The sequence below is a fragment of the Littorina saxatilis genome, linkage group LG10 (assembly GCF_037325665.1).
Source record: "Littorina saxatilis isolate snail1 linkage group LG10, US_GU_Lsax_2.0, whole genome shotgun sequence".
NCBI lineage: Eukaryota > Metazoa > Mollusca > Gastropoda > Littorinimorpha > Littorinidae > Littorina > Littorina saxatilis.
The window spans coordinates 10,783,018-10,806,853 of NC_090254.1; the positions used below are offsets into that span (position 1 = coordinate 10,783,018).

The 23,836-nt window shown below is 42.7% G+C and overlaps 1 protein-coding gene across 1 annotated transcript in view; it reads left to right on the plus strand.

Annotated features, from left to right (window-relative positions):
* The window catches only part of LOC138979156 (metabotropic glutamate receptor 3-like), a 374,871-nt gene that overhangs the window by 104,232 nt on the left and 246,803 nt on the right, over nt 1-23,836 (plus strand). The gene's annotated exons all lie outside the window — the stretch shown is intronic.

The following is a 23,836-nucleotide window of genomic DNA, read 5'->3' on the forward strand; positions in this document are numbered from 1 at the left end:
AATTGAAGCTGCCTTTCCACTCTATGTAGGGATTTGCCACGCACACAAAGTGCAAAGTCATCAACAAACAAGGATGACTCGGATCCTTTCAGTACTGCCTTTACTATGTTATTGATTTTGATGTTGAACAACATGGGTGATAGAATGCTTCCTTGAGGAACACCCATCTCTTGTTGACAGAACTCTGATAGGTTGGGACCAACCCGTACTGTAAACAATCGATTACTTAGAAATCCTTCCACAAAAACAGGGAGACGTTCACGAAAACCCATTTCATGCAAATCAGCTAAAATACCGTGTTTCCAGGTCGTGTCGTAAGCCTTCTCGAGGTCAAAAAATATAGCTAGTACATGTTCAGATCTCGCAAAGGCCTCTCGAACGAAGGTCTCAAAACGTACCAAATGATCAGTGGTGCTGTGTCCCTTTCGGAAGCCACATTGCACATCACTTAAGAGGTTTTGTTTTTCTAGGTACCACACCATCCTAGCGTTGACCAATCTCTCCATGGTTTTACACAGACAGCTGGTCAAGGCTATCGGACGGTAGTTGCTGGGGTTTGTATGATCTTTACCTGGTTTTGGAATGGGGACAATCATCGCTTCTTGCCATGAAGGTGGAAAGGATCCACTCTCCCATATGTGGTTAAAAACCTTCAGCAAGACCAGAAGACAACTTTCTGGTAGGTGTGTGAGGAACTGATAATGTATTCCGTCCAGCCCCGTTGCTGAGTTGTTGCATTTTTGTAAGGCTTGTTTGAGTTCAGTTATACTGAACAACTTGTTGTAGTTCTCCTCATTCTGAGATGAGAAGTTTATGGGTTTACGTTCTTGGGTGGCTTTGATTTTTTGAAAATCTGTGCAGTAATTTTCTATTGATGAGTTTTTTTCCATTGTTGAAGCCAGAACGTTTGCTACTTCATTCTTCTGGGTTATAAGGGATCCATTTACCACAAGGTGGTTAATTGATGCAGATCCTTTTTTCCCTTTGATTTTACGAATAGCATTCCAAACTTTACTTGATGATACCTTAGAGTTTAAGTTTGAGCAAAAAGACCTCCAGGATGTTCTTTTAGAATGTTTTATGACAGTGCGACTCCTAGCGCGAAATCTGAAGAAAGTCAACTTCTTGCTAAGGGTCGGGCATCTGTAGAACCTGTGTAGACTTCTCTTTCGCTCAGATCGGGCTTCTTGGCATTCTTGATTAAACCATGGCACTTTAATGCGGTTGTTTGAAGATGTTTTTGGGATGTACTCAGTGGCAATGTCTTGTAGAGTGTTTGTAAAAATAGATGATGGGTCGTCACTTCCATCAAAGACAGTGTCTTCTGTGAGTTGGACAGAACATTCGGCAGTAAAAGACAGCCAGTTTGCCTTGTTCAGGTTCCATCTCTGGGGGGAAGCTTCTTCCAATCCATCTATTTGAGACATCAAGATAGGGAAATGATCGCTACCACATGTGTCATCATAGACTTTAAATTCAAAGTCTAGAACAAGAGAGGTGTCGCAAATAACTAGATCTAGTATGGACTTGCATCCTGTTGCTGGATGGAGATAGGTTGGTACTCCATCGTTTAAAACGCATAGATTACGATTGTCTAAAAAATCTTCTAGAATTCGTCCTCTCGTACTTAGAGAGTTGCTGCCCCATAAAGGGGAATGAGCGTTAAAATCTCCCATTAAAACAAAGGGAGCTGGAAGCTGATCAATAAGATTTTCAAGATCGTGCTTCGTGTAACATTTTGATGGTGACAGATATACACTGCAGAGAGTGATGGTTTTATCTAATGTCACTCGTGCTGCGACAGCTTGAATGTTTGTACATAGGTTGATCTCACTACAAAGTACACTTTTCTTAATCAAAAGAGCAACTCCCCCAGACGTGTTATTGTCTGAATGGTTTCTAAAAACATTGTATCCAGATACATTAAAATCTTTGTTTGGTTTCAGCATTGTTTCCTGTAATGCTGTAGCAACAGGATGAAATTTGTGTAAAAGTAGACATAATTCTTCATAGTTAGCTTGGACCCCTCTACAATTCCATTGAATAAAATTGGCTATGTTTGTTTAGTTTTAAGAAGTTTCTGCCTCCATACCCTCTTCGTCGGATAAACTCCCAAAATGATTGTATAATGTGATGGGATTTCTCTCCATTTTTGGGGTGCGAGGCGATCTTTGGGGCAGAGTAACTTTTCCCTTGTCCGGAGGTGTTCGTGGTGTGGATTTAGTAAGGTCCACTACCTCCACAACCTCGACGGCCCCCTTCCTGTGAGTTGCCCTGTGAACGGGCTTCTGGGTTGGGGTGGTGAAGCGAACCTCACCAGGAGACCCCATAGGGTCCTCAATTGGGGTGGTGAAGCGAACCTCACCAGGAGCCCCCACAGGGTCTCCAGTTGGGGCGGTGAAGCAAACCTCACCAGGAGACCCCATAGAGTCTCCAGTGGGGATAGCCCCACCTGTGCTTTCATCTGTCTGTGTACAAATACTTTTGTTTCTTGTGGGCTCTGTCCTTTTCAACATGGACGGGCCTGCCTGGACACCCACAGACCTATACGAAATACTGGTCTGGGTGGGTGTTGACTTTGTTGCAGGTCTTTGACTGACTGCTGCCGCAAAACTTTTCTGGAAGGAAAAAACATTCGTTTTTTCAACCTCCTTCCTGGCGTCTGAGAAAGACATCTTTTTCTCCGTTTTTGTTTTTTGAATGGCCTGTTCAAACTTGTATTTTGGACATTCTCTGGAGGACGGGGAATGGTTTCCCTTACAGTTTGTGCAGGTGGGTGGTGATGTGCAGGGACCTTCGTGAGGATCTCCGCCACACCTCTCGCACACTGCCTTCTGTTTACATCCAGCCTTTGAATGTCCAAATCTTTGGCATTGGAAACATCTCATTGGTGATGGAATATACAGAGTCACTCTTATTTGAACAAATCCCACTTTGATTTTCTCAGGGATGGTTGGGGTACAAAAAGTGACGAAAAGGGTGTTGGTGGGTACTCTGATATCGCCCTTCCTGATCAACACCCGGTACACATCAATGACACCTTGATCCTTTAGACCTTCTTTTATTTCAGCCTCACTGAGGCCCTCCAGCTCTCGGCATCGGATGACTCCTTTGCTGGTGTTCAGGCCTCTGTGAGGACTGACCTTGACCGGTCTATCAACAAATTTCTGACCATTCAGACGGAGAAGACCATCTGATGCCTTTTTTGAAGGACATTCAATCAGTAGAGAACCATTACGAAGTCTCTTAATGTTGTCTATCGTTGATGATACTCCTGCAATAACCTTCTGTATCGCAAAAGGCGAAAGTTTGGAGATGGGCTGTGCCTCATCTGCTGTCTCAACAACAATGAAACGGGGCCAGGCCTCGCTGATGTTGTTCTTTGTTGCTCTGACTCGGACTTCATCGTCAGAGTCAGAGTCAACGCAGTATCTTCGTTTGTTTCCGTTTCGGGTGCTTGAAAAAAAAGAAGAAAAAGAAGAGGTGGCCATGTTTGGGGCCTTTATCTTCGTCGCATCTGATCCCCACCCACCACGGAGCCCAACAAGGGGACGCTTAGGTGGAGCGGTTATCCAACTCCAGAGCGCCAAGGATACAGATGGATATACGCAGCGATAAGAGGAAACATATGGTATCAATCTGTAATAGGAGATTTAACTCTTTCCAAGCGGAAACGGGTTAGGTAACAACTTGGCATAATGTTCGTCAACTCTTTCCAAGCGGAAACGGATTAGGTAACAACTTGGCATAGTGTTTGTCCCGACTACCGCCGCCCCCTCCTACCGCCGCTTGCTCCTTTAGCCAAAGGTCCGATGCAATATGCTCAAGACATATACCCAGACTTGACCAGCCGATTGATTGAAGCGGGTAAGCCTTTTTCAACCTCCTGTCTTAGATAAAGACTGGGCCAAAATGATGTGTTGGCGCTACAAAGTCGCAACTAAGTAAACCCCTCAATCATCAGGTCACCAGCCCAAACCGGTACAGGTCGCAGCGCACGGCAAACACGCTGGGTCTTAAGAAGACCACAGAGAAATAAGGATGTGGAAAAGAAGACTTTTGGGAAGTGAAATAAAGGTGACGGATCCAGTCAGGTAGAAATAAGACAAGAAAGGAATCAGAAAACTGCAGGGAATAGTAGGGAGAGTTTTTTGGAAGGAAATATAGGTGAAAGGACTGGTAAGGCAGAAATAAGACAAAAGAAGAGAAGTAAAGGGGTGGGGTAGCTTAGTGGAAACACTCCCGCCGCGTGAAGGCGACCCCATGGGAGCATTATCTAGACGTACGCGTACAGGTTTTTGATCATCTAGAACAATGTATTACAGTACAGCCAGCGTGAAACGCCAAAAACAAATATCCATGCCCAGGCCAATGCACTCACTCGTTCTTTCCCACGAAAAAAAAGAGCCTTGTGTCCTGACAGTGCAAAGTCACAGTGTGAAAACAAAACCCCGGCTGTTTTCCTGTCTGAGCCGTTGAGCCCAGAATATCGCCGTCTGATCGGGAGGATCAAGCCAATTGGCGAACGGGGGATCGAAGGTGCCTCCATTAACGAGGTCAGCATCACAGCATTGCACAGTACTATTGACGCGACCGAGAGGAGTCTCCTTCTTCTTCTTCTTCTTCTTCTTCTTCTTTTTCTTCTGCGTTCGTGGCTGCAGCTTCGAAGTGCACCCGCGTTTGTTGTTGCTGTTATTATTGTTGTTGTTGTTGTTGTTGTGTGTGTGTGTGTGTGAGTGTGTGTGTGTGTGTGTGTGTGTGTGTGTGTGTGTGTGTGTGTGTGTGTGTGTGTGTGTGTGTGTGTGTGAATGTATATGTGTGTGTGTGTGTGTGTGTGTGTGTGTGTGTGTGTGTGTGTGTGTGTGTGTGTGTGTGTGTGTGTGTGTGTGTGTGTGTGTGTGTGAGTGTGTCTAACAAACGATTTCACGATGACTGCCAAAATCACCGCTGGACTTCACACTGAAAAGTCATCACGTGGCGTCTTGTTTATCGGACACTACACACAACTCACATCGGACTTCAACTTTTACCGTGACGCTTGTAATCGCTTGACAAAAGTTACCAGTGGTAATAGCTAGTTTACCCCATTACATTAACCCTTGCACGGCCCAAAACATCTATAGTAAAACTCAAAATGTGACCCTCCACCACAGATGAGTCGCATGTCACCTTTGCATGATTTTCATATTAATTCTTTTACATTTTCTTCAAGAGTTTGTTATGCTCTATCCAGTGGTGAAAACCGTTTTAGAAAAGAGCGAAAACTTGTTGAGTTATACGCCTGTGACTAAGGTGACCGTCACACTGTTACCAGACATCCCCTGGACTTAAATTAAGCCTAGAGCAGAACCGTGCTAGGTGACATGCGACTCATTCCGTGGTGGAGGGTGACAAATGATAACCGAATTCAAATCTCACCAACCTTTTGTCTATAGCAAAAGTCAAGAGGATAACCGAATAGACAATTCGGGCGGGGATATAGCTCAGTTGGTAGCGCGCTGGATTTGTATTCAGTTGGCCGCTGTCAGCGTGAGTTCGATCCCAGGTTCGGCGGAAATTTATTTCAGAGTCAACTTTGTGTGCAGACTCTCTTCGGTGTCCGAACCCTCCCCCCGTGTACACAACATTGGGTGTGCACGTTAAAGATCCCACGATTGACAAAAGGGTCTTTCCTGGCAAAATTGCTTAGGCACAGTTAATAATTGTCTACCTATACCCGTGTGACTTGGAATAATAGGCCGTGAAAGGTAAATATGCGCCGAAATGGCTGCAATCTACTGGCCGTATAAAATTTCATCTCACACGGCATCACTGCAGAGCGCCTAGAACTGTACCCACGGAATATGCGCGATATAAGCATCATTGATTGATTGATTGATTTAACAAACCTGTCTGCAGCAAAACTCATGACATCCGAATTCAAAATCTCACCAACCTTCTGTCCATAGCAAAAGTCAATATGATAGCCGAATTTAAAATATAACCAATTAACCGTCTCTCTATTAGACAAGATGGCACCCTCTTTGCGCATGCGGCTTTACAGAGAGCACGCGATGGTGCAAGTCTTCATTTGTCTCTCATCACACAGTCTGGGGAACGTGTTGGGCAAGCGTAAGAGTTCTGTGAGGGCGAAAAGAAGTTAGGATCGCCACAAATAGTGCTGGGACCCGTCCGAGAATAGGCTGCGAGCCACTATACAGAGCCACTATACAGAGGCTATACACAGAGCAAGCAATAGTGATATTTTTCATTTTTCTCTCATCACACAGTCTCGGGGAACGTTTTGGGCATGCATGAGAGTTCTGTGGAAAGCGAAAAGATGTTAGGATCGCCACAAATAGTGCTGGGACCCGTCCCAGAATAGGCTGCGAACCACTATACAGTGGCTATACACAGAGCAAGCGATGGAGCAAATCTCCATTTTTCTCTCATCACACAGTCTAGGGAACGTTTTGGGCATGCATGAGAGTTCTGTGGAGGGCGAAAAGATGTTAGGATCGCCACAAATAGTGCTGGGACCCGTCCCAGAATAGGCTGCGAACCACTATACAGAGCATCTATACAGTGGCTATACACAGAGCAAGCGATGGAGCAAATCTTCATTTTTCTCTCATCACACAGTCTAGGGAACGTTTTGGGCAAGCGTAAGAGTTCTGTGGGGGCGAAAAGATGTTAGGATCGCCACAAATAGTGCTGGGACCCGTCCCAGAATAGGCTACGAGCCACTTGACCTTCATTACGTGCCGAACGGCGCGGGGAAAAGATAAGAATCTGATGGTAGACGTGGGGCTTGAATTTATTGTTGATTTATACATCCTTAGTGAACCTGAATGTTTGTGGGTGGGTGGTGGTGGAATCAAATGGGGAAGAGGGAGAAGAAGAAGATCACACGGGGCGGGGATATAGCACAGTCAGAAGTGCGCTGGCTTTCAAATCTGTGTGTTGCTCTCGTCGTTGGTTAAACGAAAGGATGCATTTCCCAGGGTCACTGTGTGCAGAATCTCCTCGGTGTCTGAACACCCTGCTGAGCACATATGTGACCCTCCACCACGGAATGAGTCGCATATCACCTTTGCATGATTTTCATATTTTTACATTTTCATAAAGAGTTTTTTATGCTCTATCCAGTGGTGAAAACCGTTTTAGAAAAGAGCAAAAACTGTTTGAGTTATAAGCCTGTGACTAAGGTGACCCACGCACTGTTACCAGACACTCCCCGGACTTATATTAAGCCCAGCGCAGAACCGCGCCAGGTGACATGCGACTCATTTCGTGGTGGAGGGTCACATATACGCGCAAAACGAATCCCAAAGTCTCCGGCCTGGAATACACGGTGTATATTACACTTGGTTTTATTTTTTTATTTTTAAAGGGGCCACAGACTAGTATCGTAGTACTGTAATGGCCGGCAGCTCGCTTTCCCAAGTAAGAAAGCAACCCATTTTACTGCCACACATTTCACATTTTAAAAATATCTCCTTTGATTGATTTTCCCGGTCAGATTAAAGTTATATTAAAATAAATTCATTTTGAGCGAGGTTCGTCAGGGGAATCTGAGTAGCAAAAAGTACAAATTCGATTTTTCTGTCTCAGTACTAAAGAGAACAAAACCGTTTTTCCAGGACACGTGGACTGGGAATCCGTATTAAGCATCAGTTCACGTGTGTACGAGAATATAAACTACAGTCACTTTGAAGCCAATCATGGACGTAGCGAAACGTAGCAATCAAGCTTGGGACAGAGGGGCCCTGACGACAGCTGGGAATGTAACGATGGACACAACAGTGCCGCGATACTCGGGGTCCTTCGCACAAAAATAGCAAACGCAAAATATAGTACAGTGGTTCTGACGAGAGCTGGAAATGGAACGATGGACCCAGCAGTGTCTGGCTACTCCGTTCCGAGACCCCAAAAATAGCACCCAAAAAAAACACCTGCGTGGGCATTAGCACGAGCTTCCATTGTAGGCTCAGTCCTCCGGGGCTGTGTGAAGGATTCTGGTCACCGTTTCAAATCCGGCTTTTGTTTGGGATAAGTTCACCAAGAGTGTGTCAAAAAGGTAGGATCACATTCGTGGCTTTCGGGTATCCATCGTGTAAGGACGGTCCGTAATTGAGCCGGAAGTCGACTTCGCGAAGTCTTTTTACCCAAAACTCAGTGCTAAAGTTTTGTGCGGCCAGTTTCGCGAAGTCTTTTTACCCAAAACTCAGTGCTAAAGTTTTGTGCGGCCAGTTTCGCGAAGTATACTTCGCGCACGTGTGGATGTTGTGCCCGGTTCTTGTTTCTGTCTCTGTTGTTATTTTAGTTAGCGGGTCTGGTTGAGTTGTTATTTTAGTTAGCGGGTCTGGTTGAGCACGTGTTGTGTATCATGTGCCCTCTGCTGGTCATTGTGCATTTTAGTTAATGGACTGGTGATGTCATTTGTATGGAGTCGGCGCATGTGCGAGGATGTGTGTGTGTGTGGGGGGGGGGGGGCGCGGGAGATGGAAACTTGCTGTATGTTATGTAGTGTATATATTGTGTGTGATACGTGGTAAGTGTGATACTATTCATTTGCATGTGTGATGCAGGGACAGTGTGATATCTGTAGGCCTGGGCCTATGCTAGTGATTACTGTGTGTGATACATGAAATGTGATATGAATGCTGTTTTTATATGTTATACTCTTACTTTCTGCCTATGTCTTAATCCCAAGCGCAAGACAAATTCTTCTATGTGAAAATTGAAGCCAATAAAATTTGAGTTGAGTTGAGTTGAGTTGAGTAGTCGACTTCGCCCAGTTTAGGACAGGCTTAAAAGTCACAGTCTTCCCCGTGTAAACGATTCGGCTCACCGCTCTGGTTCTGGCCAGGCATTTATAGTATAGGAATATTCCTCTACTTGGAAACACACCAAGAATCAACACCCTGTGCAGAATGGGAATTTATTTGATAAATTTCCACTGGTCTGAGGATTTAGTACGGCCATCAACATCGAACGCAGAAGAAGAAGAAGAAGAATTTGATAAATTCAAGTCTAAAGGCCGTTGGCGTCAATCTACAAAAGTAATTCGTAAAAAAACAATTAACCCCTCTCCGCAGAAAGCATCACAGCTGTTGATTTCAAGTATTTGTTCAAGTAGCGAGATGGTCTTACCCGTTGTAAAACCCTGGCAATTTCTCAGACGGTGCCCCATATCGTTTACACGAGAAAAAATGTGCTTTTAACAATGTGGGGGGGGGGGGGGAGGGCGGGGGGGGGGGGGGGGGGCTGGGGGTAAACGTAAGCCAGAAGTTCACTTCTTAATACATCCCTCTTTTTCCGGGAGTGTTCCAGCGGGGACGACGTGTTTTTTTTTGCAAGAGGGTGGAGGTAGTTTAGATACATTACGTAGGACAAAAATTGCAGAAAAAATGGTCAGCTCTCTTTGGTTGATGTCTGCGGGTCGGGGTTTTGGGATTAGGGTGTGAAGACGGACTAAGTAGGATTTGGGATTAGGGGGTGAAGACGGACTGAGTAGGACTGTTGACGGTGTCTTGGCAGAAGGAGGGGTTACACATTGAGGTGGAAGCCACGTAAAAAGGGTCAGTTTTCGATTTTTGGGATAGAGGAGTAGGGAAAGGGCACCAGGATGGGTAGGAAGTCCGCGGAAAGGATCTCGAGCTTGGTGAACATGGTCACTTCGTTATTTCAGGGGAATCGGTTGGCGCAAGGAGAGCTTAAATAGCGCGAAGTATGCCTTATGAAAATAGCAAGCTTTCATTATTTTAGGGGAGTTAGCCTAAGGAAGGGGGTGGGGGAGGGGGGAGAGGGGGGAGAACATTCTTTGTGACAAGCTTTGGTGAAAATAGCAATTTGTCATCGTTTTGTAGAGTTGTAGTCATGTCAACCGAATGGCAATCCAATCAATGACTCCTATATGTGACCCTCCACCACGGAGTGAGTCGCATATCACCTTTGCATGATTTTCATATTTTTACATTTTCATAAAGAGTTTTTTATGCTCTATCCAGTGGTGAAAACCGTTTTAGAAAAGAGCAAAAACTGTTTGAGTTATAAGCCTGTGACTAAGGTGACCCACGCACTGTTACCAGACACTCCCCTGGTCTTATATTAAGCCTAGCTATAGCGCAGAACCGCGCCAGGTGACATGCGACTCATTTCGTGGTGGAGGGTCACATATATATGGGCATACAGTAAAACAAAGAAAAATAAATTTAAAGAAAATTGGCCAAAGGAAGGACAAGTAAAACACACACAAAAAGGAACATTTCCTTGAGGAAAAATGGAAACGCTTTCATCATTTGGGAGGATAGGGCTACAGATGAGGAAACTGACATGGATTCATTGTGAAGGTCAACGACGCAAAGGGCGCCTGGTAGCTCAGATGGTATGTAACAGACCATGGTCATTCTGCCATAAGTGCAGTTGGTTGATTACATCTAAACACACACGCACACCTGGGTATCAAGACTCTTTATCATGCGACCCTAATATCCCGGGAATGGGATAATACAGTGATGGAAATTATATACACAACTAAGTTGTTTTTGTTTTTAACACGTTTTTAATTCTTTTTGGTACACGACATCAACATCAGACAGCAACATCAAATAACATCAACCATACAAAACTATGCATCTTAAAAACAAAATTTAAAAAAATAAGAAAAACATTTAAATAAATAAAAAATTAAATTAAAAAATTAAAAAATAAATAAAAATAAAGCATAACATTTTTTTTTAAACGAAAACAACGGGAAAACACAATAAAGCATACAATACACAACTAGGTTAACAACGTTGAAATAAACAATCTAACAACCGAAAAAACTAAAGATATTTATCAAAAACAGATCAACGTTAGCATTGGAGCTCGGCAAAAAAGTACCCTCGAACAACATTCATCATTGCAACAACATAAAATAAAAGACCGAAATACAATGCGAATCATTCAATTAAGTGTGTGTGTGTGGGGGGGGGGGCGGTAGAGAAAGAGAGAAGGGTAAAATATATTTGGAGGAAGGTCGCTCAAAACGGTCAGCTTTGGCCATTTGTTTTGCGGTTTCTCCAGAAATGGGCACAGGCCGAATAAACCCATTTGCTTCGGATGGTGGCGTGCAAATGAAAAGATGGATTTCAATGGTGGCGAGAGTGCTTTAAGAGAGAGGAACAGGAGTGGGAAAGGGGACGTCTTCTTCTTCATGATCTTCTTCTGTGCTCTTGGTCTGTACTTTCCCTGTAAAGTCGTGTTTTGCGTGGGTTTGTTATGTTATATGTTATATGAAGTCTTATATCGCGCGCGTATCTCCAGACTCGGACTCAAGGCGCAGGGATTTATTTATGCCGTGTGAGATGGAATTTTTTACAGAATACATCATGCATTCACATCGACCAGCAGATCGCAGCCATTTCGGCGCATATCCTACTTTTCACGGCCTATTATTCCAAGTCACACGGGTATTTTGGTGGACATTTTTTATCTATGCCTATACAATTTTGCCAGGAAACACCCTTTTGTCAATCGTGGGATCTTTAACGTGCACACCCCAATGTAGTGTACACGAAGGGACCTCGGTTTTTCGTCTCATCCGAAAGACTAGCACTTGAACCCACCACCTAGGTTAGGAAAGGGGGGAGAAAATTGCTAACGCCCTGACCCAGGGTCGAACTCGCAACCTCTCGCTTCCGAGCGCAAGTGCGTTACCACTCGGCCACCCAGTCGTTGTTGTTGTTGTTGTTGTTGTTGTTGTTGTTGTTGTTGTTGTTGTTGTATTTGGGGTTCTTTTTGCAAGAGTGGGCTGGCTGTTACGTACATGACCGCCCCCCCTACCCCCTTCGCCATGTAGGCATTCATACTTCATATTTGCTGGGTATTTCCGTGTTTCCGTAACCCACTGAACTCTGAGATAAAACTAAAATGCGCTTAAGGTAGGGGGGAGAGTGGAGAGAATGTATGTTTGAATGAATTTGATTAGAGAGTCGTCCTGTTCCCCCATCCCGCCATGCTCGTGCTATAGCTCGCTTTGGAGACATTTAGACCAGCGCCTTTCTTCCAGCTACAGTTTCAGATTTGTACATAGATGGTGTGAAAGTTGAGCGAGTGACTGAATACAAATATCTCGGAACAGTCATTGACAACAAACTAAATTTCTCCTCAAACACTAAAGCTATCCACAAGAAGTGTCAGTCAAGAATCTACTGCTTACAAAAGCTCAGAAGTCTGAACATCAACAGCCGCATCCTCCAAACATTCTATACTTCATTCATTGAATCCATTCTCACTTTCTCTTTCATCTGCTGGTATGGAGGTCTGTGTGTGAAGAGTAAGAATGTGCTTGGGCGGGTGGTGAACACATGTGGTAAGATTGTGGGGGTGAGACAGGAAGGATTGACTGTGCTGTATGAACGACGTGTGGTGCGAAAGGCCCGTTGCATCATCCAGGATAGTAGTCATGTGCTCGCTCACCACTTTGAGGTCCTGCCCTCAGGACGTCGCCTCCGCACTCCCAGATTCCGCACGCTCAGAACTAAGAACAGTTTTATTCCAAAGTCAATTGGCTTTTTAAATACCTAAGTTAACTAAAACTAGTATGTGTGCCGGTGAACATATGCACTGATTTCTGTGATGAATGAGTGTGATAACCCTCGAATGACTAGTCCTGTGATAAATATTGTTCCTGTGATAATGATAGTTTTTAGCGTTAAACTTTTAACCTATTGGGAATCATGTTACTATTCCTGTTAGTGTACATATGCGTGCGCGAGTGTAGTATGCTTCGTATGGTATTTTTATCTGCTGTCTTATTATTTGTTTTGTCTTTTAATGTGCACCACACTGAAATTTCTCTGTATGAGATAATAAAGTATTCGTATTCGTATTCGTATTCTTACTTTATCTGGTGGGGTGGGTTTTTTTTTTTTTTTTTTTTTTTGGGGGGGGGGGGTGATTTTGTTGTAAATTATCAAGCATAAAGGCTTAGAGTCATACCCATGAAAGCAGTTCCGCTCATGGCTTTTAAACAAATGAATTCATAAACACACACACACACACACACACACACACACACGCACGCACACACACACACACACACACACACACACACACACACACACACACACACACACACACACACATTAAGCTACACTCTGACAGATGGATTCTTTTCTATCTCTGGCGTATCTGTACACATCTACCCCAATCCACCCACCCACTCCCTCCCGCCCTCCTACCTAGCACCCACAAAAACCACCCCCACCGTCTACCCCAGAATAATAACAAACACACTACCTGACCTATAGGGTGTACCAGACATCCTTTCAATACTTAGGTGTTGAGCAACTTAAAGGCACAGTAAGCCTCCCGTAAACCATCACCGATACTGTCAGGCTTTTACACACAGTACAAACACCCTTTCATTTAAACACTCACCGCTTGAGAACATCCTAGGTGCCCTCCGTAAAGAGTGAGCAATTTTCAAAGAATTTATTTTTGCGTGGTTTATCTTACCCCTGAGCCATCGTGAACCCGTGTGATCCAGTTTCCTTTTTTTTCACAATGTAGTCGTCAGTTTGTGATTTCAATGCGACTCGTTGTAAGCTTATCTGCAATAGCACGTTATTATGTACCTCTGAATCTAAACGCAAAAATCGGCTGCGATTCACACGAACTCTAGGGATGGCTTTTGACTATTCAGAGGAACTGGCGATAGGCATAACAGTCGTCTGCTATACGAGAACCACGACCTTGCGTGACCCTGCTTCCGGGCTTTTCTTTTTTCAAACTTTCAAAACTTAGAATTGCACTGATCTTGTCTTGATGAAAAAATAATTATTTTATGATTTAAGAATGTTTCTATAACAAGCTGTCAATTTATTATTTAGATTTTAAAAGTTAGGTCTAGCTCCAAAACGCACCGTCCGATTGTGTGACTCAGACAATCCGCAAAATTAATTCTTTGAAAATTGCTCGCTCTTTACGTAGGGCACCTAGGATGTTCTCAAGCAGTGAGTGTTTAAATGAAAGGGTGTTTGTACTGTGTGTAAAAGCCTGACAGTATCTGTGATGGCTTACGGGAGACGTATTGTGCCTTTAACCCTTCAATCGTGACCTACATGTTCGTGTCAGGATTTGACTGAATGTGGATTCTGTCGCTGGGACCAGAGATACCTTGAACGCCTGAAGATAAGCGCACTGGGGTCTTACTGACCAGGGTCAAATCGATCCATTAGTCAGGAAAAGATCAATTTATCTTGTGCGTTAACCAAGGTCTGGTATCTAGTTAACTGTGAGGGTTTGCTCTCCTTTCGTTGACTGACTGGGATGGGAAGTTAATCTTGTGTGGCATACGTGTTTAATAAACGAATGTCTTGTTTGCACTCACAACCCCCCCCCCCCCCCCCCCCGTCGTGTCAGTGTGTGTGTGTATGTGTGTGTGTGTGTGTGTGTGTGTGTGTGTGTGTGTGTGTGTGTCTGTGTCTATGTGTCTGTGTGTGTGTGTGTCTGTATGTGTGTGTGTGTGTGTGTGTGTGCGTGTGTGTGTGTGTGCTGTGTGTGTGTGTGCGTGTGTGTGTGTGTGTGTGCTGTGTGTGTGTGTTTGTGTGTGTGTGTGTGTGTGTGTGTTTGTGTCCGCACGAGCTCCGTTGATTTCGAATGTCTGCCTATTTGTTCAGTCTTGCTTGATAGATGAATTGCATTGTTTCGTTAATCAGGTTTTGTGTGTGTGCACTCTTCTTGCAAATAAAACGCAACGAAAACAAACTGTCATCTTCCACACGCAATGCATGTCAAGCAAGACAGCACAGCGACCTGCACGCCCACTAAAAACTACAAACAAAAAAGAACTACAAAAAATGAACAAGACGAAACAATACAAAACAAAAACAACCGGCGTGAAGACAAATAGAGGCAAGAATAGAAACGCAAATAGATTCCACAATAGCAACAAAAACAGACGTAGAAACAGAAACAAAAGACAGAAACGAAAAAACAAGACCATTGCCATTTTTCGTCTGGAAATTGGGGCATATCTGCTGTCACGAAGATTCCTAGATGCAGCGAATGTAGACAGCTTAACAATCGCTGCGAATACGCTTGGGTTGATGATGACAGCTGGACTCAAGCCTGCCAGAATGCCCGTTAAAATTGGAAGCGTAAGGGCGTATTTTGACATACCAGGGACCTTCCGAAAAGAATGCGCTGGTCAGGAATGTTGGCGCGTGCAGAACCTTTTATTGTTTTTTTGTTTTTTCTTCTCTATATTGATCTTTTTAATTCTCTGTGTGTTTATCCGTTTTTTGTTGTGGTGGTTTTTCCGTTCAGTGCACTATTTTCTTCAGAATATTTATGTAGTTCTTTTCCTTTCAGTTTTTGCGTTTCTGATGCTTCTGTCTTTCTGTATTCATACTTTTCTTTTCTTTGTTTCTTTTTTTTCTTCTCTTTCCTGCCCTTTATTCTTTCCTTTCGTTTACCCCTCCTCCTCCTCGTCCACTTTCTGTTGCCTTTTCTTCTTCTTCTTCTTCTTCTTCTTCTTCTTCTTCTTCTTCTTCTTCTTCTTCTTCTTCTTCTTCTTCTTCTTCTTCTTCTTCTTCTTCTTCTTCTTCTTCTTCTTCTTCTTCTTCTTCTTCTTCTTCTTCTTCTTCTTCTTCTTCTTCTTCTTCTTCTTCTTCTTCTTCTTCTTCTTCTTTGTCTTTTCATCTTCCCTATCATTTTTTGGATGATGACTTTCTGTGGAAACTCCTCCACATCTTTCTTTTCTATTCCATTCTGCCTTCTGAAAGTATTCCGTTCCGTAACATTTTTCATCGACCCACGTTGTTGCGTTGCTCTTATACCCCCATTCCACACATACGGTCTAGGTCCCGTTCCCGTAGCGATCAAGGAACGGCACGGGAATGGGAGGGATCGGGAGTGGACCTTAATGAACGCCAATAGATGTTAACGGAACTCCTTTAAACGGAAGGAACGGTTGGGACGGTTGAGTTCGGGCTGCATGTTCATCATTTTAGCCATTCCCCGCCCGTTCCAAATGAACGGTAATGGAACCTTAACACATTGGCAACGGAACTCATGGATCGTTAATGAAACTTAATGCAATGGTAACGCAACGCTAGCGCTCTAACACACTCAGTTGTCATACCCGCATTCCACACATCCGTTCTAGCTTCCGTTCCCAGCCGTCCTGAGGACGGCTGCCACCACAGTCAGCGTCTCATTGTTGTGGCAGCCGTCCTCAGGACGGCTGGGAACGGACGCTAGAACGGATGTGTGGAATGGGGGTATTAGATTTTCTGCTTCAACTTTGGGGGATATAGCAAAATAAAACACAACACCTGATTGAAAACGATGGCAATGGCTAAGTTTCGTCAGAGATGTTCTATATTTGCAAGCAAACGTGATTGAATCTGCATGTGTTGCGACTAAATCATGAAATCTCCTATTTTTGGTTTGAAAGGCTTTGTGAAGATTGGGTCTCATCTGAGGTGAGGTGTCGATCGTGAGAGACAAACTTGGATCAAGAACAATCAACTTGGGTCAACTTGTATAAAAAAATATATATATATTAATGAGAACAAAATTCAAAACACTGTTAGCACACCCATAAGCATCGCTAGCTGTGCTCCTTTGAATCTTCTTCTTCTTGTCGTTCGCCTAGGTTACACTTGGAGTCCAGCTCTGGTTATTCTTCTTCTTCTTGTCGTTCGCTGTTAGATCGTCAGTCCGGACTGCAGGGCGAAACGTGCTGTCCTCTCCAAGTCCTCTCTGGGGCCGTATAGCTTCTTTTGTAGCGCTGTCTCCTCTGGCCAGATGGTGTCCCTCAGAGCACTGTGGTATGGACAAGAGGATGTGCTCTGCTGTCTGATTCTTGCAACCTCAGCTACTGGTGGTCCCTCCCAGCTGTGGTTATGAAGCTTGTGGTACGCTCCTTTGATTGACTTACATGTATGCGGTATTGTTATTTGAATACCTTGCATAAAACTTTTTAAAGCAAAAAACAAAAATTAAAACTGTAATTAACGGTACAGGTACACAGAGTGTAATTCACATCATTATTGGATTTTCATTCAGATTACAGTATTAGTCAGGGAGAAAGAGACTATGGACTCAAGCAAACGATCATTACAAATGTTGACGGAAAGCATACATAATAAAAGTTAATATTGCTATTTCATATGTTACGTAGATTTCCATTGGTCAATTGGGCAAAACTGAGCTCAGTGCAAAAGTGATATCGACGACATTTCCGTCGATATCAGTTTTGATATCGACGACCTCTTTATTGCTTCCCCACTTCAAAAACAAAAACACCTAAATTTAAAAACAAACAAACATATATGAAAATGTAATGATCCCAGAATTTAGTTGAGCAAGTGACTAAAGACTTTTTGAAAGAAAAGACATTTTGAAATACTGAAAAGTACAAGAAAAGAGTGAACAAAAAGAAATAATAATCAGAGGGAGGGATATGGAACAGCCAAAACTGAGACAAACACTTTTGTAACATGTTCTACATATAAAAAATAGAACCAAAAAACAAAAGAAAGGTCGGTTGTTGGAACGTTTGTTATTGACAAAACAATACATTCACAAATATATCGACCCAACGGTCTTTAAGTGCATAGACAGACAATTAAGAACGAATACTTATTGGCTGATTTTTTCTTCCGCCTGCCACGAAGCCGCAAGCGAATGAATGCATATTCATTCATATGTTCTGCATATAGATACTGAATGAAAAGAGAAGGAAGGCGAGGAAAAGGATAATCGGAAAGTGAAGGGGGTGAGAGGGGATATGAGAAAGATGGGAAAAGTAGGTGGAGGACAAGGCAGTGCAAGAGGTAGGGCGAGTTTCAATGGTCGACCCTAGTCTAGTCTGGTTAGTCCACTGCGCATGTCACTGGGGTAGCTTCGCTGAAACGTGGTCTGGTCGAACCATATATATCCAAAATGGCCGTCGCTAGAAGGATGTTCTAGGAGGTTTTAACGATCAAACAAACTCACATAAGAGTTGTTCTTCAGTACTGGTGACAGAAAGGGGGAAAAGTGGTCAAAATTCAAATCTCTAGTTTTGTTTTTGAAATATTGCTTTTCATAAAGCAGAAATACTGTAGTATCTGTTGTACATAAGAAAAAATCACTGGTTCACATGGTTCCTACATAATCTAACTTTTAAAGCTGGTTCTTGTGTGTCTGTGTGTATGTTTGTATGATGACGATAGGACCCAAAAACGGCTGCACGGACTGAGACAGGAATTGCAGAGAATGTTCTTTGCCACTCGAGTCGTGTCATAAGGTACTTTTGGAATAGCAAATTTGAAAGGATTCTTCAAAAAACGGCGGAAAACATTATATACCCTGTGAGCTATCGAGGATCCTCCCCGTCTGGGCTGTCGAAACATGGTCTTGTTAAAAGACGTTTTCAAATGCGGTTAACGGGGAGATACACTCGAAGCACATTTAGCGAAGTTATGTTGCCAAATCATCAAAGATCAACATTTCACTACACGGATCGATGCACACAGTCGAAATAGATGTGACTTTCACACGACCGAAGACTACTTACTAGCAGACTAGCAGACGACAAGATCTAAATATTTAGATCAGTGTAAGAGCAATCCGTTGAAGAACAGTTACTCCGCTTATTCGTCTTCAGTTTTAAAGCTTATTTCCCCTGCCATAAGTTTCCTTGCAGATCTGCAGTCGCGTAGTGAAATGAACTAGTGTCATCGGAAGATTCTTCTCAGTCAATGATCAAAGCACAGTAAGTTCTATGCTGACAAAAGTCACTTTCGGACAACACGACGATTGACTTAATTTATGAGCCCAAAGGTAACAATATCGACAAGAATGTACGCATTTGACATTAAATGAAACATTCATAGACAGTTTCCAACTCACCAGATCTGCCAAAGAGCCGTCATTCGTGAAAAAACGATGATTTTAATCAGACAGGTATCGGAAACAAGCCTTGGTCACCTGCGTTATTCCTTCCAAGGCGACGTGACGGCGCCACATTTGTTTGTTTATGGCTGTTTATCGCGAAACAACACAGTTGAAATTTGTGTGTAAAATACCACAAATTTGTGGTGAATCAGTTCGTCATCTGCGTTTCGATTGTAATTAAGTCAGATTGGAGTTACTTTGAATCGAAGGCGAGGGTAACCTGCGTTATTTGTGGGACATCGTGAACAAATTTGATTGCAATATTTTATACAGAAAGTAAATTTCAATGATTCTGGCTCAGACTTGTAGATCTGTTATGCAGTGTGTTGGTAGTGTATCTGCTTTTCTGCTATGAAGCTCATTTGGAGTGATACGCTGATCGAAGTGGGGTACCCTATGTGGGACATCAGCCGTATGCAGATTACGCCTCAGAACACTCTCGCATTTCACAAAGACAACAATAATTTGCAACATTTCAAGAACTGCATCAGTTTTATTAGATACTATTTCAACAACAACAGCACAAACACGACTATTATCAACAACACAGAACGGGAGGTAAGTCTTCAAAGACGCACCAAGTGTGCGTTCCCGTTTTTGGACGCCATTTTTGCTGGCATTTTCACAGTAAATCTTAATATTTCCATATCTATTGAATGATTTTGGTATTTTCTTTGATTGTGCCGATTCTCCTATCTCTCTGGCATTATACTGGGTGCTTTGTGACCAGTTTCTCCCCTAGACTGTATTGAAAAATGCGTCTGTGTGAGCTGACCCCCACTTGTGACCAGTAGCAAAGAACAACTCATAAACAAACTCAATATCCACCAAATCTTCTTCGCAAAGATAGCCAACAATACATCAAACTAGTTTGTCAATGCAGAATGTGCTTTGAAATGAACAGCACCGTCTCAAATTTGTCTCGTAAGTAAAACATGACTTGACAGATCGCATTCACCGCACATTCGACGCCATTTTGGAACCACCCAAACCCTCGGCTGTGTTCGGGTCGGACTAGAGCAACCAGAGTGACGTCATCAGGTTCGACCAGACCACGTTTCAGCGGACTTTAGTCCGAAATGAAACTCGACCAGAGGAATCGGATAGGAGAGGGACTAAGTGGTGAAGACGAGATGAAGGACGAGGTTGGAGAGAGTATCTTACCCATTTAATCTTGATTGGAAAAATGTGTATAAGTAAATTTAGATATGGGACACCCCTTGAAATATTATTTATTTTTCAAAGGGACTTAACCCTCAGGGGCCTGGTATAAGTTGAGTGTTAAAAAAGATTTGGTGTATTGGAAACTGAGCTGAACATTAGGAATAAATTTATGTTATGATTATTTATTTATTTATTTATCTGAACATATTAGTTTACTGATAAGGTTTATTGATTTAAAAATTGTACACATTTGAAAAGAAAAGACCTATGAAGAAGGTTTGCTCCAAGCCACACACACAAAAAATATATATATATATAATAAAAAGGCAAAAAATAATTGTAGTAGCAAACCTGCATGCAACTGAGGTTAAAAAAAAAGAAGAAAAAAAAAAAAAAAAAAAAAAAAGGAGAGAGGGAGAGGGAAAAGACGAAAAGAGGATGAGAAGGAACAGAAAAACGATAGAGAAGGATGAGCAGAAAATAGAAGGAATTGGGGGGGGGGGGTGTTAAAACAGAAGAGGGTAGACAATAATAACAATAACAATAACAATAACAGCACTTTATTGTCCATTAAAATATGACATAAAAATGGACAATATTCTTCGGCACACCCTGCCTGCCTGTAAACGAGTATAACAACAACTGTATGGGACAACACACATAAAACATAAAACATAGGTTCACGTATGTAGTAAAGGTGTGTCAGGGTCACACACGAGTTGCGACCCCTTCCAATGAATTCTTTTCAAAACCTTCCTTACAATGACGTTACACTTGACTTCTTCGGTATTTTTTTTTAAACATGTAGAAAGGGCAGTAGGTGCATGTCACTCAATGTAGGCAAAAAATAAGAGCCGATCAACTCACGTGAAAACATCATAATAAAATCATAATTATATTAAAATGACAGCAAGTTGACACAAAACGCACAAAATATTTTCATTCCGTTTCACTGTTCACAAATCCAAGTGAAAAAAGCTAGTCTAAATATTTTGATACTCGTTCATTCGTTACAAGTAAAAACGAACCACAAACTTTCCCAAATACGGAGCTGACGAAGAGACAATGTCTACATTAACCAGACGCAGAATATCCTGTTCATTATATTTGTTTAGACGAGAAAATTGTTTTGACAAACAAAGATGGCCGACAGACAACCATACAAAAACTATATCAGCTTGTCAACATAAAACTAAACTGACAGGCAAAGACAGAACAAAACAAAAAGCGAGTTAAAGGGAGAAACCCAAACAAAGCCAAACAAAACACAATTTGGAGAGAGAAAAAATGAGAAGAATAAAACTTGGAAGTTAAATTACCATCCAATCTATCTGTGTTGACGTCATCTGGCGCAAAATTGCAAATAATGCTAGCGATCTCCCACAGCAGAACATCAATCTCTCAGGGATATTAAAACTATCTAGCTTATGAGACGGGTAATTTTACCCCAAAGAATGTTTAAAGATACATCCCTGCAGTTAGGTTGTTGCGGGGTTTTTGCTATGTCAAAGTAGAAAGTGCACTCTATTTGTGACCCTCCACCACGGGATGAGTCGCATGTGTTAGTATGCTTGCAGATTGTATTGATGTAGTGTTTGAGTTTCGTTGTTCATTTGTGTGCTGAATGCTGCTGCACATGCTTTTGCTTTGCTTTGTATGTATTATGTATGTTTGTCATTGTAAAGCGCTTTGAGAATGTAAAGCGCTCTATAAATCTCCCATATTATTATTATTATTATGTCACCTTTGCATGATTTTTATATTTATACATTTTCCTAAAGACGTTTTTATGCTCTATCCAGTGGTGAAAACCGTTTTAAAAAAGAGCTAAAACTGTTTGAGTTATAAGCCTGTGACTAAGGTGACCCTCACACTGTTACCAGACACTCCCCGGACTTATATTAAGCCTAGCGCAGAACCGCGCGAGGTGACATGCGACTCATTTCGTGGTGGAGGGTCACATTTTGACAGTTGCATTGGTTTACAGACTCCTTTTTCTTTTGAAAGAGGCTTGAGGTATCGACTGTTCTTTGCTCTTTCAGAAGGTTTGTTTTTGGTTGTGTTCTTGCTTGTTTACGTATTCGTTTGGGTGTTGGTGTCGCGTCTGTGTGCGTTTGTTCACACCCCTCTCACCGCCCCCTCAACTCATTACTAAGCATGTTTACAAAGACCACTGATTCAACTACTTTTTTTAGAACAGTTCAATCTTGAAGAGCCGACGGACACTTCCGGGCACAGATCGATTCTACATGTTGTTGGAAATATGGTAATTTTTCTTCCGTTCTGTCAAAATCTCGCCAAATCCACAGGATGTCTTTCCTCCCTTCCTCCTATTTCTCTCTTGCTTACCACCAAAACTGGTGAGTCGCTTGGCTTTTGCCACAGGCAGGAGAGTACTTGGGGTTCGTTTTAATTGTGAGAATTGAAGAACTTTTAACAATGTACTGCTGAGACACAATTATGTTCACGTTGACATATCATTCTGAAATCTGCAGTAACGTTTAACAATGCACTGCTTGGATACAAAAGATGTTTACGCTGAGATATCATTCTGAAATATTCAGTAACTTTAACAATGCCCTGCTAGGATACAAAAGATGTTTACGCTGAGAAATCATTCTGAAATCTGCAGTTTAGTCGATCATCTTCACAGGGGTTAACGCTTTTATAACGTGTACTGGTTGTTAGAAGTCAAAATAGTGTCCTTGGTTTGGGATTGGTTTGTTTTGCAGCCTAGAAGTCTGCTCGAGTTTTTGAAAGATTGAAACGGTGTCTTCGTTGAGGTGAAATACCGATAATGTTCGAGATTTTAAGGTGTGAGAGAGAAAGAGGGGGGGGGGGGGGCAGACCTACATACAGACAGACAGACGGTCAGGCAAGCACACAGTCAGGTAAACAGACATACACACGTAGGGCGAGGAGGGGTGGGGGTAGTTGGGGAGGATTGTTGGTTATGGTTTTTTTTTGGGAAGAGAAATGAAAACAAATTCAATGACTGCATCAAACACGTTCAATTCTGCTTGGGAGTACGTGTTTTTCTCTCTCAATAAACTCGATGAGGATTTTTTCTTGTGTGGTTCTGTTGAATCTTGTTTCGTTTTTTTAGCAGTTTCGTAACCTCTTGATTTATTTGATCTTTTGAAGGAAAGCAAAGTTTGCTCTCGTTAACATTATTACGGGTTGAAAACAACAAAAAGAACAGAACCAACGAAATCTGAAAAAACGGCAAACACATAAAAATGTAGTTTGCTGTCGAAGTTTTTCACCAAATTCAAACAAGCAGCGAGCTTCCTATCTCAGGTTACAAGACTCTGACGCGTTCTTCCGTGGTTTCAATGCGATTTAAACAGGTCGCAGAAATAGCGAACACGCCAGAAACCCGATTACCTTCTTTCCTTTCCTGAAACAAATTTACACGGGATGTTGACCATTTTCCTTGCATGCGAGAACATTTGGGTGATCCCGATAGCAACACTGGTAGTGACATTCTCCAGTCTGATCAGTTTGCTGTAGAGAGTTTTGTTGGGGTTGGGGGTGTGGGTGCTTGTGTTGGGGTGGTGTTGGATGTGTGTGTGTGTGTGTGTGTGTGTGTGTGTGTGTGTGTGTGTGTGTGTGCGTGCGTGTGTGTGTGTGTGTGTGTGTGTGTGTGTGCGTGCGTGCGTGTGTGTGTGTGTGTGTGTGTGCGTGCGTGTGCGTGTGTGTGTGCGTGCGTGTGTGTGTGAGTGTGTGTGTGTGTGTGTGAGTGTGTGTG